Source organism: Vipera berus (assembly GCF_964194415.1).
Source record: "Vipera berus genome assembly, chromosome: 3".
NCBI classification, from domain to species: Eukaryota; Metazoa; Chordata; class Lepidosauria; order Squamata; family Viperidae; genus Vipera; species Vipera berus.
The window spans coordinates 190,453,211-190,471,350 of record NC_138204.1 but is presented as its reverse complement, the minus strand read 5'-3'; positions in this window follow the sequence as shown (position 1 = coordinate 190,471,350).

The window sequence follows — 18,140 nt, the reverse complement described above, 5'->3', positions numbered from 1 at the left end:
TTCCTCATGGATCTTCATTATGTTTTAATGAGATCTTCCATAAGCCACAATGAAACTCTCTTGGCAGTATCTTCCTCCGTATTTGGCATAGCAAAAGATCTTTCCTGATCAGTTACTGCCAAAAGAAAGATAAACAGAAAGATCTCTTCAGGTTACGTTTGACTCATGATAACTACATTAATAAATCCAAATAGTGTTCTTAGTACCAATATGGAAGTATTTTATTCCAAGATGATGTTTGATTTTCCAGTGTATCCTGGAATTTTCTGGATGTCTTCCACCTAAATATCATATTAGCATTGATACTGTTTAGTTTTTTTCAAACTCAAGCAAAGGATGTTTTCAAGTACCCCTCAATCCAAATGCAGCCAGTTGTGCTGTGGGCATCTTGAAGGAACACAAGATGTGCAGGCAGGATTAACTTCAGTAGAAGGATCCATTGTCAAAGAGTCTGCTGATCTGTTGCAAACTCGGACAATGGCAGTGCTTGTTTGATAGGGAAGGTTTCAGCAGAAAACAATTAGAATAAATCTCCTCCTAAGCATTAAACATCTGATTTGTATAATTTCCCCCAGTTCCTCTGGTGTAGCATGATTCTGGGGAATTGTGGAAAATTAAACAGACATTAATCTTTAGCACTAAACATTTCTCTTGATTTAGCTCCTCTAACCTTGATTGCTAACTTTAAGTCTTTCTTGAGCCAGACACTTCATGAGAAATTAAAATTCAGTGGACTTTCATTAACTGCAATGCATCAGCCATTTTTAAGAATGGACATGGACATACAAACAGCCGGTCAGTTTTCCCTTGAATATATTCAGCTAGTTCCCTTAACAATATAAAAGTCCCCAAATTCGGTTGAGCTTTCCTTAAGTCTGATTTATTGCCCTCTCAATAGCTATTGCTAAGAGGAGATATTGAAATATCCTGTTTGAGCAAAGACACTGCTCCTGCAGTGGAGAAAAAAAATGAAATCCTGGATCATGTGTATGATAACTGCTCATTTTAGGTTGACTCTCATCAGTCAATCTAATTTTTAGTTGAGCTCCTGGTCTTTGCCCCTCCTTTACTTCTACCTATTACTATCAGATAAATCTAATTTTATTTCATTGAATGCCTCTGCTGTAAATATTGTTTCATTGTCTACACAATATGCCACAATCTCTTCTTAAAGGAGTTCTTAGATATCCCCAAGGGGCTTTTTCAAAGGACAACTGGACTTCATCCAAAGGCAACCATGACCTGGATGACTGAGAATCTCCATAGACATGTAGCTCTTAGATATTTCTAATCTGATTTTGTGGATTTTAATATAATTGTTTATCCAGTTGACATATTATGACTTACATTTATATGCACGTTTACTACTTTTTTAAAACAACAACAACTGTATTTGTAAGTTTGTATTCAGGAAGTATTTCTATTTGAAATTTGCTTATGTTGGAGCATGATCATCATAAATCATTTATGCCCCAAGGTTGTTATGGAACTCCAGAAACTAACCAAGAATATTTATAGATTGAGGCTAGTCATGTGTGCAGCCTTACAGTAAACAATTTTTGTTTTCATTTGTTTTCTTTTTCCATCAGTGAGAAATAACCAGTATGTAACCAGCAGACAAAAAAAATCAGTGCAAGGACTGAATAACATCATGATCTTGTAAATCAAATGCAAAAATTTCACAATAATTTTTTGATATATTGGAAAACGAAAGCAGGATAGAAAAATGTCACTTCAAGATAAAGGAAGTAATATGTGTAAGGACCTATAGAATTAACAGGAATGTTTCTTTCTTAATTGATACACCAGTGCAATGTGAAGATAAACTAATGGATGTATCCTAGCAACAGTAGTTTCATAACAACCTATGCTTGCATGATTATAGAGAATTTCAGCTGTGTTTGATTGACATATAAAAGTGAGGACAAATTATTTTAGCTAATAAAAATAGCAGGGAATAAATTTGAAATGCAGAAATTGGATATTGCTTTTAAAATAAACAGTAAGTATATTGAACATTGTAAATTTCATTTCTAATAACCACTCTAGTTGGAGCTTTCTAACTTTTAATATAGCTTCTAACATCTTTCAAGTACAGCTTTCTAATTTTTAAAATGATTTGGACCTTTCTCCTGTAAAAAGGGGTTTTCTTGTGCTCATGCAGTCCCTGTCTTTCTAGCATTCAAAAGATTTAATATTTAGACCTTCTGTTTCATATCATCTGTGGAGATGCTTCAGAAAAGAGGAGAGGGAAGCTGGGACATTTATTTGTTTTATTCAGCACATTTATATAGCCATGCATCTCACAAAAAGTGACTTTGGGTGGCTTGCAAGCAAAATAACAATTAGAATCATATCACAATATAGAAACCATCAAACATACTGTAAATAGCTACAAAAATAAAAAAAACATTAATGAACAAAAACATAAAAGAATGCCAAGACAAGCAGGAAAACAACCATTAGACATGATTTACATTTGGATGCTTGACAACTGACTCACATTTATGACCTGTTGCAGTGTCCCAGGGTCATGTGATCCCCTTTTGCAACCGTCTGGCGATCAAAATCAATGGGAAACTGGATTCACTTAACAGAGAGCCTTGGTGGAGCAGTGGGCTAATGCCTCCTTAAGTAACACCAGCTGCCTGCAATTAGTGCAGGTTCGCATCCCACCAGGCTCAAGGTTGACTCAGCCTTCCATCCTTCCGAGGTAGGTAAAATGAGGACCCAGATTGTTGGGGGCAATTAAGCTGACTTTGTAATAATGCCGCTTGGGGTGTGTGTGAAAGCCCTAATAAGCAGGCATATACATAGAATGAAGGCTACTGCTAAGCTTGTAAGCCGCCCTGAGTCTTCGGAGAAGGGCGGGATATAAATGGAATTTAAAAAAAATGTGTTACTAATTTAAGAACTGCAGTGATTCACTAAAGAAATGTGGTGAGAAGAGTCGTAAAATGGGGCAAAACTCACTTAACAAACTTCTCACTTACCAACATAAATCTTGGGCTCAATTGTGGTTGTAAGTTGATGACTAACCTCATGCATCTATTTTGCAGGTTCACCATGGGATTGCCATGAGTTTCATTCTCTTTTCCCTTCTTTGACCGTTCCTGATTAAAGGGAAATATCTGCAGTAAATCTAAACCCAGGTCAGCTGACAACCTGGAACAGGGCTGGACAGTTGCTTCCTGTTCCAAGGGGGAAAGATACTTCAGAATGCCTGGGAACACCTCCAGAATTTTTCAGCAACTCCTTAAACCAAAGCCATTTTTTCTCCTGGGGTCATGTGACAGGATTCTGATCCTTATGGCCACAGAGCATCCCAATCTTTCAAAGTGAAATGTCTGTATCTTTGCTTCTAAGCTAGTTTGCCTTTAATCTTCTAAAAGGCATGGGACCCAAATCCTTGAAGGAATTCTCATTTCAACTGCCCTGTTTTCTGTTTTTCTCTTTATGATCTGCTTTAAGCCTCTTGAATGTATCTCCTGCTATCTGCTGATCAACAACAACAAGAACAAGTGTGGCATGTTACCCCAAAGATATCCACTAGGTACTTCCTTAACAATATTCTTAGTGTTAGGAGAATCATTTTTAATTAGTTATTTTAAAGAGCTGTGACTTTTAATCTGCCGTGCTATAATTTATCTGACATAATAATGACAAGGATGACAATGGCGATAATGATTTGCATTATGATACATTTTGTTCTTTGCTGTACTTTGACTTGAAATCCATATAAGATTTTTTTTAAAAAAACTTGCATATAAAACATTGTAAATGCAAACAAATATAAAAAAAATGAATACACTAACAATGTATTCACTGCCCTAGAAATTATAGTTGGTACTTTCTGATCTGCCAACAAAAGCTACATTTAAATAAATTGATGATAAAATCTGGAAATATGCCATTGTTATTACATCAGTAATTACAAGGAAACTGTGAGTAAGAGGAAACTGTAGTGCTTGAACGAAAAGTCCTTTTCTAGACAACTGTTTGAGAGATATGACTGACTTTCTTCACACTTGTCCATCATAATCTGAACTGGGAGGAAAATGACTTCTGAAGTCTAAAGGGAGGGAACATTAATTTTGATTTGCCTAGTTCTCAGACAATGTATCAAATTTATCTTAAAATTCAGACCATGAACTTCTAAGCAATTTACATAGCCATAAAACAATGACATATGAATAGTGGGTGAATCCAACATGAGAAAATATGTGTAAAATTTCTTGGAAATGAGTAAAATGTCAACCAACTTTCTTTAAATCTACCAACCAATCCACCCAATATCTTATCTGTGTGACATGATATTGTACACATCCACTTGCATGAAATCCTGGTGACTCATAAATTTCAGAATAACTTATATTTTTGTTGTTCACATTCTTAATGGACAGAAAAATGCTTCAGTTCTGTGTTTAATAATAGCATTTGGGAGAAAACAGCTGTTGGAGTACTTTTTTGTTGATGGTATACAAGGATTATAAAATAACAAACAGTAAACTGAATTTATTAAATAGTCTTTGTCTAGGAAATGCAATATAATATTTCATTATTTGTTGGTCAGAAAAAAATCCTGGAAATATAAGAAAAGATACTGTTCAAAGGCCCAAAACAAACATAACCAGCCAAGCTCATCTTTTATACAAAGGTCATCATATAATTTCTAAGGCAACTGTCAGTATAGACTCAACCATTATATTAATATATGACACATTGTTCACCATTGATAAGAAAATGTCATTATTGTCTTTGACTTAGGTAACTGAAGAACAGCAGCATCTGACATTTTTTAAAAAGCGTAAAATATTTTATTTTTTTAAAAAACTGACTTTTTTGTTATCTTGTTTAATTCCTGAAGAGAGAAAGAAATAGACACTTGTGACATTTTAACAAATGATATCTTTATTGATATAAAAGCCAATTCCTGAATTTTGTCCAGTTTAAGGCTATACAATGAAATAAAGAGAGATCTGTGTTCAGCATCTCCCATTAAGAGGAACAAACCAAACCCAATTAAATAAAAAACGGTGCTGCCCGGCACAACAAGAAAAAAAAAAGACAAATTTTCTTATTATAATATTTCTAATGATGGTTTAAGAAGCATCTCTATGAGGTTGCATTCTGATAATCAGAGTAAATATATGGTAAATAGAAGGACTGAGTTGATTGTGATCTATTGAAATCATGCTGAATTCAATCAGCAAAAAGACAATTATGAATCTAGCACCTATAAAGGTTCGTCCCAAATATCTCTGAAGGTCTCAGAGTTTAATGTAAATATCCTGATTTATTGGCATAAAGCTGAGCAAATCTTCTGAGAAACAGGAAAAAAAAGAGTGATCCATGTTTATCTATGATGAGACAGGCAAATGCCTTTCTTAAAGCAACAGTAAAAAGGAAAGTGTTTGATACCTGCTCCTAAAATATTGAGAAATGTCTTTTGAAGGAAAAAAAACCTTTTACTTTTTTTCTTTCTCTTTTGCACTTCTCTATCTCTCTTTTATTCATTTTTTCTTTCTTACTCTTTTGTACTCGATATTAGTTTTTATTATTTTTTACCTGTGCATATGTGAAATGCCTCTTTGAAAGGGTTTGCACATTTCTGTTCAATAGCCTCCCTTTCTCATTTCATTAGGACTGCAGAAAGCACTCACAAAACAGTTCTATATTTGGAAGCATTTCATTTTGCTTACCTGAGATGCAAACAAACAAACAAACAAACCAAAAACAAATCAGTCTGAATTTCTTTCAAAACAAAGAGCCACGATCTACCAATGTAGACTTTTGCAGTGTGGATGATGGCCATGCAAAGTACATATGCAGGGTTCACATGCTAAAAAATTTCTACAGGAAAAACTATTCAACACCCACATGAATATATAGCAGCTGCAGTAAAAGCAGAACATTATACAAAACATGGCATGAAACTCTGTTTATTGGAGAAAGTTGTTAGCAAGGTGCATGCAAAATATATTCTGTGCCTAGTTTTCATTGTCTCCAAATTCTAGGTAAAGGTAAAGGTTCCCCCGCACATGCGTGCTAGTCGTTTCCAACTCTAGGGACCGGTGCTCATCTCTGTTTCAAAGCCGAAGAGCCAGCGCTTGTCCGAGGACGTCTCCGTGGTCATGTGGCCGGCATGACTAGACGCCAAAGGCGCACGGAACGCTGTTACCTTCCCACCGGAGTGGTCCCTATTTTTCTACTTGCATTTTTACGTGCTTTCGAACTGCTAGGTGGGCAGAAGCTGGGACGAGTAACAGGCGCTCACTCTGCTACGCGGCACTCGGGATTTGACCCGACAAACTGCCGACCTTCTGATCGACAAGCTCAGCGTCCTAACCCACTGAGCCACCGCGTCTCCAAATTCTAGTCAATGGTTATTTGGCATGGTTATTTTTCTATTGACATATCTGTTGTTAACACTCATAAAATGGTAGTTAATTACAGCATGCCATGGACTTATCCTCTAAATCTTTGAATGTTCTATTAACACTGAAGTTCACAATCCTTCTCCATCTGGATCTTTAGCTCTACGAATAGATTTTAAAATGTGATTTAATTACTTTGTTTCATTATATACAATGTCTATGAAAATATTTCTTCAATATTTAATCATATTAAAATACGTAAGATTCAGTCATGATAAGCAAGACAATTAATGCATTCTGCTTTGCTGTCACAATACCAAATACTAAATTAATCATTCAAATGTTTTAGGAAAGGCAGAGAAGTCTTATCCTTTAATCTGAAAGACTGCATAAACCATATCTATTTTGTGAGTTTGCAAAATGCTGAAATGGCTTTGTAACTATTAAACAGTGCGGATGAATAATACTCCAGAGCAGCTTGCAGCCCATTCTATCAGGAGGTCTAAAAGTGCTTTACAGAGATAGGAAATTAGTGAATGTAATTAGATCATTTGTATTTCTGTGTCATTGGTATATTTTGCCAAGGCAGGCACTTTTTTTTCCTGCTGTGTTGTCTAATATAGCTGTAAACATTCAAAACACCAATGCATTTCTCACCACAGTTCATTATTCTTATTACTTTAGGTATCACCAAAACTTAGAGAGCAGCTTGTAAAACAACCATTACATATGAATGCCATTCTATAATATATGTCTATGGAGATTCTCAGTCATCCATGTCACGATTGTCCCAAAGGTGCTTTTTCAAAAGGTAATAAGCCTTTGCTTTTCCTTGAGGATGTTTTGGTTCTCATCCAAAAAGCTTCTCATCCAGAACTGAAGAAGCTTCTTGGATGAGAAGTGAAACGTTTTCAAGGAAAAACAAAGTCCAGTTGCCTTTTGAAAAAGCACCTTTGGAATTCTATGATGTGTTGAAAATAGGCTCAGTCCATTCCTCCTTTCAGAAATGTATAGCTTTCCTGATGTTAGACCCGTCCCCACAAAAGCTGCTTTACTCACTTGGAATGCAGAAGGCCGCAATTAACTTTGGGGGACTACATTGGCTGTAGAAAGTGGAAGAAGCAGCAGGCAATAAAATGTGACTACTGCATTCCATATTCTTATCTCTTAAAATGTGCTCTACCGACTTCGGGTCTGGATGGGGAGGAACAGACTCCAACTCAACCCCGACAAGACTGAGTGGCTTTGCATACCTTCGTCCCGGGTTTATTCGGACATTCCACCTCTAGTTATGGGGGGTGAACTATTACCCCCCGTAGATAGGGCTCGCAACTTGGGGGTCCTCCTAGATTCACGGCTCACTTTGGAAGACCATATAGGAGCCGTGACTAGGGGGGCCTTCGCACAGGTTCGCCTGGTGCGTCAGTTGCGGCCCTATCTTAGCCGGGACGATTTATGCACGGTCACTCATGCGCTCGTGTCCTCTCGTCTGGACTACTGCAACGCTCTCTACATGGGGCTGCCCTTGAGGACTACTCGGAAGCTCCAACTGGTACAGAATGCAGCCGCGAGAGTGGTGTTGGGAGCCTCCCGATACTCCCACGTTACGCCTCTGCTCCGTGAGCTGCATTGGTTGCCAGTTGTCTTCCGGGTGAGATTCAAGGTACTGGTAACGGTATTTAAAGCACTCCATGGCATGGGGCCGGAGTACCTCAGGGAACATCTGCTGCCGGCATCAAGCTCCCTGCGCCCTGTGCGTTCCCACAGAGAGGGCCTCCTCAGGGTGCCACCGATCAGAGAATGCCGATTGGTGGCCCCCAGGGGGAGATCCTTCTCTGTGGGCGCTCCGGAGCTGTGGAATCAGCTACCGGTTGAGCTCCGGATGGCGCCCGATCTTCGCTCCTTTCGTCGCGATCTCAAGACATTTCTGTTTGTACAAGCCGGCCTAGCCTGAGGGGGAGTGTTGGGGTTATTTTATTTTTCGTTTTTTAACTTTTCTGGGGGTTTTTAGTGTTGTATTTATATTGTTTTTAACTAGGGCAATTTGTTTAATCTTATTTTAATGTTTGTATTCGCTATTTTATTCTGCCCTGTGAACCGCCCTGAGTCCTCAGGGAGAAGGGCGGTATATAAATGTTATTAAATTAAATTAAATTAAAATTATGACCACAATTGAGCAATTTATGTTGCTAAGTGGGTTTTGCTCCATTTTATGACTTTTCTGGACACATTTGTTAAGTGAATCACTGCCGTTGTTAAATTAGTAACACAGTTGTTAAGTGAACCTGGCTTTACTCACTGACTTTGGTTGTTAAAAGGTCACAAAAGATGGTCACATGACCCCAGGACATTGCAACCCTCATAAATATGTCAAGCATCCGAATGTAAATTACATGACCATAGGATGCTGCTACAGTCATAAGGGTAGAAAAAAATTTCAGTGCCACTTTAACTTTGAATGATCTGTTATAAGTCGAGGACTACCTGTATTCTTATTTTATTTCTCTGTTAACTTGCCATGTCCACATTTCTTTGGACTGTTCAGTAGAGTCTGCCATTTAATCCTATCTCTAGGAATATGATTGGCTTTTGCTTTCTTTGTCCTGGACCTTGATCTATTTTTCTCTGATATGGCCTTTGCAAGATTTTTCTGCAGCCAAATGAGGCATGTCCTCACGTCTCAATTGCACTTGTGAAGAATATGTTATAAAACAATCATTTCTCTTCTTATTATTAGAAATACCTCACTGAGGGAGGCCAGACTGCCCCTCTGTACATTGTCCTTTTCTGAGATAAATTGGCCACCAATCACTGCTGGTGACATGTCTCCATGTGCCTGGCTAATGATTTGAACAGAATATCTACAGCACATCAACAACAGCTATGCCAATGCAGGTGCCTTCCTGTATACCCTTAGGCTCCATATATATCGTTAGGCAACTAATTACATGTATAAGCCTCTAACTGCAATTCATACATTACTCCTCACTGATTTTCCTCCAAGGTAATTCATCAGAACCTGGGATGAAGGATAATGAAGTTGAGTCAGGTTATGGCATACTTGATGCTCTATACTTTACTAAATGGGTATGAAAGAACATTTGACAAAATTAGTTTGAAATTATTGGATTATGGGAATCTATTTTCTAACACACAATAGTCATACTGCCTTCAGTGCAAGAAAAGTTTCTGAGATTATTACAGCATCCACAGTGTGAGTGAATCATGTGAAAAATATTGTCTTCCTTAACAAAACAAATTAACCAAACCTGACCCAGGATAATAAAGTTTTATTTATGGATCTTGGGAGAGATTCCATGTCTATTGCAGAAAAATGAAAAGCAGGGAGGGGAGAAGGCTATGCACTCCAGTGATAAATTAAAATATCTACTTGGGATGCCAAGATACATGAACACAGCCCTTTGTTTTTGGAAAGCAGTAACAGACTTTAAACTCAGAAAACAAATGAGAAAAACATAATGTATTATATCTCAGTTTTCAGGATGGGATGTGGTTGTTTGATGTTGCAGTATTTGAAAATAAGATATAAGGGTAGTGCAAAGAATGTAATTGACCTTTGTTCATTGTGGGAACACACTAGCCTGCTATCTGGATCACGTTGATATTAAATGGGTATAATATGTGAGGAATTATTAGAAACCTACCTTAGTAGAATGTAAAAGATCTTTAACTGGACCGGGCAAACACACAGGAATCTCAGAGCATTATATTTGTAGGTTCAACTTTACATCTGATATTATTCTGCATTGAAGTCTTGGTGTTTTTTTTTAATATGCTAATTTAAGCACTCTTGGGCAGTTCAAATACAACACTGTATGATAACAATAACTTACATTTCTGGCAGTCTAAAATTGCCCAGCTGTTGGAGGAGCGGCTTTTGTATATTGTTCATAAAACAACCTTCTTTTTGAAAGCCCTACAGTCTTCATTTGCACTTGGTGTAGCCTGACATAGTTCAGCTGGCAGATGGCAAAAACTAGGGGGGAGGAGAGGGGAGAAGAGAGATGAAAACCTGACTCGACCCATCATTACTCAAGTGATAGTGAACCTACAGGAGTAAAGCTGTACCATTCTTTTTGAATTATTCCTAAATTGCTCCCTTACTCCTTGGGTGCCCCTTCCAGTTCTCTATCTCTCTCCTTGTTGGGCCATCTCTCTCTCTCTCTCTCTCTCTCTCTCTCTCTGTCATTTGTTCACAGGTAATCTTTGATGTCTGGGCTTAGCTTGTTATGAATCCATCTCTTTACATCCCTTAAAACTGTTATTGTTCAGAATGCATTTCTGTGGTGTTGACAGCTAAAAAGCAGAGGTGAAAGTGAAGGACTAATTAGCCTGCAACTGAGGAGGGAACTTGCAGCTAGGAAATCAGATCCTTCCCCTGCTTCTCTTTTCATTCAGAAACATTTCAGTGTGTATGATTACCCAAGTAGAATATGTGATCTCTAAATAAAATGTGTTTGTTGAAGCTTACTCATTCTACAAATGCTATTCTATGAACAAATAGATCTTTTCTTAATTTTCTCCCCTCAAATCTTTTTGTCTGAAGTGATTTTGAAGTCATGATCTCAAAATACCATGACCAATGATTTCTGTCTGGTTGCTTTTTCCCTATTAGTGATTCCTTATTTACATGCTTAGTTGCCCATGCAAACTATGTTTGAGACATTAATATTTGTTTAAATGGCTTTTCTAATGATTTTTGCAGAAGTGATGTAGTCATTGCATAGTATAAATACTCACTGATATAATTACCAATGTTTCATGACAACTGTGTAACCTGTGATGGTAGATAAAGTCGATACTACAATGCAGTCTAAATTGGAGGAGAAAATTAATTTGCTTCACAGGTAGTCCTCAAATTATGACCAGTCACTTAGTGACTGTTTGAAGTTTTGATAGACCTTCATGGGGGTACTTATGACCTGATTTCAAGTTTTGATGACTGCCTATCCTACACTCACATGTTTGCATTTTGGTTGCTCAGCAACCTGACTGCATGTGCAGCTATTTGCAGCATCCCGCAGTCACATGACTGTGATTTATGATATATTTTTTTGTCAGAACCCGGCATATATTTCTAGTTTCCAGCAAAAGACGCCCAATGTGAACAATGCAGTTGCTTAATGACTGGAGGGGGAAGGGGGTTGCTTAACAATCGCTACAATAAAGGTCATAAAAGTGTGTGCATTCACAATCTGCTTAATGACTAGTATTTCATAGACCATAATTCCAGGCTCAATTACAGTCATAAGTCAAAGACAATCTGTAATACAAAATTGTAACTCACTGTACAGAAGAGTTTTTGGGGCAGTTTTAAAATAATTAAAATATCAACACACAAATAATAGATTCCAAGGCACAATGTGTTAAAATATATTAAAAACATAGAAAAATAATTTTTGCCTGACATTTAATTTGGAGAAGGAATTCAAGAAAAAGAAAATCACCAGAATCAGAGATCTCTGTTCATCATCCACTTGTATTTTGCACAGAGTGGGAAAACTCACCCTGGACAACCTCAAGTGGACAACTTACTGCCAACACACCATGGTAAATTCACTGCAGCCAGCTCACCATGGCCAACTTGCCATGGGACAACTCGTTGTGGGATAATTCAACAATTTTATTTAATTGTTTAAAATAATTTAAAAAATAATTTAATTTTTGTCATTCACATTTCATTTTGTCTCTCCTTTTGCATCCTTACTTTAATAATTCTATTCCACCATTTCTTTGATATTATGTAAATTTTGTCCTGTGGCAAGTTGGCCATGGCAAATTGTCCCATGGTGAGTTGACTGTGGCAAGTTGGCCATGACAAATTGGCCATACTGAGTTGGCCATGGCAAATTGTCCTGAGTCAAGTTGGCTATGGTGAATTGGCTGAAGCAAGTTGGCTGTAGCAAGTTGGCTATGGTGAATTGGCTGTGGCAAGTTGTCTAGATCCATTTTGGAAAGCCACTGAAGATTACCTTAGTTTTTATGCAGTGTTCCTACAGACCCTAGATCATGTAGAAAACTTACATTTACTCTTTATTCAAGACTGAAGAACTGAATTGTCTCTAGGAATATTAAAGGTGGCTTTTCCAAATGCAAATTAAAAGTTTTATTTGAAGCACTCCTACCATTTGTGTTATCATTTTGCACTAGTTCTTTGATGTCAGCTTTATACCAAGCTGTTTCATATCTTGGATTTGGCTCAAACCCTGTGGTTTAAAGATTTTTGTAGCAAACTTTATGCAGAACTAAATTCAATGCAATGTATTCACAGTCAGTGTATAGATTACTTTTCTTCCAGCTATTGTCCTCTGTTGGAATTCCTGAAAGCTGTAATCCTAATGCATCTGGATGATGCCAGACTTGAGAAAAATGACTTACATGATTATAGTGTCAATCTGTTCAGAAAGAAACCAAATGTTTTCTTTGCGCTTGAAAACTGAACTAATGTATCCCAGAAATTAAGACACTGTGGATAGTAAAAGAGAGGGATACACAACATATATAGTTAAATTGTAATTGCTGTTCAGATTGATTCTGTAATCTAGAGCGTGAGCATGAAACAAAGATTTTAAATTCAATTTTTACTTCATCCATCCATCCATCCATTTGTTGGAAAACCATTCAGCTAAGACTCCAGAGTCCCCCAAATACGAAATAGCACAATGATTTCAGTTTCATTTTCCAGAATGTTCAAGAAGAGTCAAGGGGATTATGTTTTGTAGACCTGATTTTAATCAGTAAGGAAAAGCTGGCTGAAAAGATTCAAGCAGTAGAAACTTTGGGAAGAAGTAACCATATCACATGGAGTTGAAAATACTACAGAAAGAGAAATAGGTTCATACTGTAGTGATACATGCACACTATAATTTATGAGAACCAATTTTCCAGATTTAAAAAGTACTAGGTGATACTCTCATAGACAAAAATACTTAGATCAAAGGAAGTTGAGGTTGCAAATTCTCAAAAATAAAATATTTGAAACACAATTGCCATCATTGCAATGGGAGAGAAAAAGAGGATGGGATTGATTCTTAAATCATTATGGATGTATAAGTAATTTAGACTAAACAGAACTCCAAAAGGTAAACAACATTTGCAGAAAGAAAGGAAAAAAATGTAGGATTGTAACAAGGTGGTAGTGAAGAGGCAGAACTCATGAACCCTTACCTTGCTTCAGTCTTTTTTCCAAAAGACTGTTCAACTGTATTTAAGCAAAGCATCTGACAAAAGTAGAAAACAACAATTCTAAGTAAATAGTTAAGGGCTGCCTGGCTACCTTGAATTAGTTTATGAGTTCAAGATTAATCCAATTAATCCAATTAGATCTGAGTGTCTTGAAGGAGCTTGCAGATATTATTTCTCTAATCTTTGAGAAGTCATGGAGGATAGACATAATGGACCAAAGTAACCATGGATTAGTTAGTTTAATGTCAACACCAAACAACATTTTGAAACATATTACTATGTAGTCAGTTTGTGGACATTTTGAAAATAATGTATTTTCTGGCAAGAGCCGGCGTGGTTTTCTTATGATGAAATTGTGGCAAATAAACTCAGATATCAGCAGTCCAGATAGGACAGTGTTCACTAGAAATTATTAATGCTTGCTACATTCATTTTTAACCACTGATCCATTTACACATTTCTAGGGGAGGGAGGTATTCAGTTAGATTTTCATTAACTCAATGCCCTCTGGCAACCATGGTTTTAGTAGGTGGATCAAGGGATCTTTAGCTCTTACCTAAATTTAACCTCTCAATGTTCAAATTCTTCCCTCTGCTTACTTAGTAGGTACTACCTTAATGCTTACTAATTTCTAACTGCCAGCTTGATTGTATACCTCTTTTTGGAAGAGTCTTTTTGTAAGCAGGTTTTATTTTTTCTGGACTAGTTTTCCTCCCTCCAAAACATTTTCTTTTCATCACTTGCTTACCTTCCCTCTCCCCACTCAAATATATTATTTATAGTATGAGTTCAGTCAATTCCACAAGAAGTTGCCTACAATAATATAGCTAGTAATTAGAGAACATATAGTAGGCTTTTTGAAGATATTATGACTTTATATTTTCTACATGTATAGAGTGCCATGTAACAGAATGATGCAGTAGAAGATCCAAGGAAAGGGGAAGAGGAAAAAAGTGGGGCATAAATGATCTCTGGCAAATTGTAGTCTTTAATTAAATGCACCTAAATCTTTTCCAGACCAGGAATTAAATGCCAGGAGCCCTAACAGTTCGCCTCCCAAACCAATATATGACAATTTATCACTTCTTTGCAATCCTACTGGAAAGGTTAAATCTAATGGGTTCCTGAGCAAATGCATAAAACCTAGCTTCCCTATCAACCATGAAGGGATGGGAAGACAGAATTAGGGCTGTCTTTCATCACTGTAATATTTATAGCCAAACAAATGAACATTTCAGGTCTGTAAATCCTAAATTTGTTACCAGACAGTATCTGGAGATTGTTTTGTATGTTTTGATTAAATGCAGATACTATAAACCTTTTCCCCCTCTTTACAAAAGCCAACATCTTGTTCTTTGTTTTTCCTTCCAGGAATTTGGAATAAATGAGGTGCCTAAATGACCCTTTTCACAAAGATTCAAGAGATCTTTTGTTCACGGTCACAGAAGGACATTGAAATTCCTGTGGATCATAGAGAGTTTAAGAAAAAGAATCTAGAACAATGCTAAAAGGACATATCATAGTAAAATCAGCAGCAGCATTATTAACCTTCCTAAAATAAAACTTGCTCCTTTAAAGCTATTGAACAGTTTCAAGATTGTAGTTCTTCCATCCCCAAGAAGCAGAAATTAACATGCAGCTGAATGAGGAAAAAATAGTTGGTTTGATATATCAAGTTTGCATTTAAAATGTTCCTTATATTATTATTATGTTGTTGTTAGCTGCGAAGTCGTGTCCGACCCATTGCAACCCTATGGACAACATTCCTCCAGGCCTTCCTGTCCTCTACCATCTTCTGGACTCCATTTAAGCTCATGCCTACTGCTTCAGTGACTCCATCCAGCCACCTCATTCTCTGTCGTCCCCTTCTTCTCTTGCCCTCAATCTTTCCCAGCATTAGGCTCTTCTCCAGTGAGTCCTTCCTTCTCATTAGGTGGCCAAAGAATTTGAGTTTCAGTGTCAGGATCTGGCCTTCTAAAGAGCAGTCAGGGTTGATCTCCTCTAGGACTGACCGATTTGATCGCCTTGCAGTCCAAGGGACTCGCAGGAGTCTTCTCCAGCACCATAGTCAAAAGGCTTCAATTCTTTGGCGCTCAGCCTTTCTTATGGTCCAACTTTCACTGCCATACATTGCAACTGGGAAGACCATAGCCTTGACTATACGCACTTTTGTTGACAGGGTGATGTCTCTGCTTTTTAGTGTGCTGTCTAGATTTGTCATGGCTTTCCTCCCGAGGAGCAAGCGTCTTTTAATTTCTTGGCTACAGTCCCCATCTGCAGTGATCTTGGAGCCCAGGAAAATAAAATCTGTCACTACCTCCATTTCTTCCCCATATTATTATAGAAAGAATAAATTTGGTTTGGGTTCTGTAACAACAAAAATACCAGTCAAAGCTTGTTGTTGACCACTTTGTTGTCAAAGTTGACAAATTCTTAATTTTCCTACTGAAATAATGAAAAATATAGCAGAGAGGACAGCACTGTTTTTCTTGTCTTATAAAAGTAGAATCTAGAATGAGGCTGATTTGTGAAATAGTCAGGATAAATAAAAGGACGATTACGTAGCATACAATTAAGCCAGAGAATTTATTGTAGCTAGTGGATGGCATTAAATGGGAAACAGAAATATTCATAGAGGATGAATACCCTGTTATCTCTCCTGTATATGCTACTTTCCCTATATAAGCAGCAGACGTCTATGTTCTGGTGGCATAGAAAACATATAACTATATTCATATCTTATTTTATATCCAGTTCACCTTCTTGAATTAGGATTATATCAGTTCTTGCCATAATACAATATTTGCTTTTGATATTTTCCATATTGCCTGGCTATATTCAGAAAATCATCATCCTGTTACAATTTTCATTTTCAGTAGGGAGAAGATTGGCGTTGAGAGCATTTTGAAAGTTTAAGAGCATCTTATAATTATCCTTACAAAAGAAGTGCCATGAACTTCCTGATTCATATAGCAGCACCTCCACCCACCCTCTGTCTTTTTACTTAGTTTAAATAAACAGAGATTCAGTTTCTAATATTCTTGAAGAGTAGAGCCAACAACGAGGGATTCTGGAAGGTCAATATCAGTTAGAGAGCTACCATCCCCTACTCTATGCTGCTAAATGACATGACATGAAAATTACTCAGACTCTCTGTAATAAGAAGAACAATAAAAGTTGATTTTCCACTAAATAGAACAAGTTTCTCCACCTGAGCCTTTTCTCTCTGTTTTTCAAGGAAGTAATTGAAGTATATCAGAGCTTTCTTTTTCTTTTTGATTTGGCTTTCCTTCCTCCAATCTTTCCTTTCTGTGCTGGGATTCGGCTTTTAGTATTGCTGGTTAAAAGTACTAGGTAAGAAGTAATAAGAGGGACTGCTCCTTAGTGGTAAAGCACATGCAAACATGTAAAGTCTCTTTTAACTAGAGCTCAGTTCCTGATAAACTTTATGGACTCATCCATGTAGTTTTTTGGTAGCAATATAAGAACTACTGTATTGCAATCCATTTGTTTATTTAAAGAACTTTATTTAGAAAATTTGCTGCTGAAATGAGAAACTTTGCTTGCCTTGATTTTGTCCTATTGCTGCTTTGTGTCAGAAGTGCCAAGGCACTTCCAGGTCAAAAGGATTAGCTGGTGAGATCACTGTTTCCCAGGGGACACCTGGTTGGGGGCTTCTTTCATGTCCCTGTTAATGTGCCCATTTAAATGATACTTATTTATCTACTCACATTTGCATGCTTTTGAAATGTCAGATGGAGATGGAAACATGACAGGAGCTCACCCCATCACATAGGAGTGCTTAGGTTTCGAACACATCATCATCATCATCATCATCATCAAGTTGGAAGAGACCTTGGAGGTCATCTAGTCCAACCACCTGCTCAGGTAGGAAACCCTATACCAATTCAGGTAAATGGCTGTCCAGTCTCTTCTTAAAAACTTCCAGTGTTGGAGTATTCACCACTTCTGGAGGCAGGTTGTTCCACTGGTTAATTTTTCTAACTGTCAGGAAGTTTCTCCTTAGTTCTAGGTTGCTTCTCTCTTTGGTTAGTTTCCATCTGTTGCTTCTTGTCCTGCCTTCAGGTGCTTTGGAGAATAGCTTGACTCCCTCTTCTTTGTGGCAGCCCCTGAGATATTGGAACACTGCTATCATGTCCCCTCACATCCTTCTCTTCATTAAACTAGACATACCCAATTCCAGCAACTGTTCCTTATATGTTTTGGCCTCCAGTCCCCTAATCGTCTTTGTTGCTCTTCTCTGTACTCTTCCTAGAGTCTCAACATCTTTTTTACATCATGGTGACCAAAACTGGATGCAGAGCCACCAAGCTCCTATGGTTTTGTTCTTTCCTTATGAGATAACATAGATTCATACTGTACTTCAGATGCCCCTATGGCAGACCAATTTGATTCAGATTTGTAATCTTGCTCTGTGTTTGGCTTTTTAGTTCATCTTAAACCCTTCATCATGGCTCTTCTTGCTCAGGACTAATTTTATCTTTTGCTCCTATAAAAGATTATAACTCTCATTCCTTGTTTGGCTTATGTCCACTG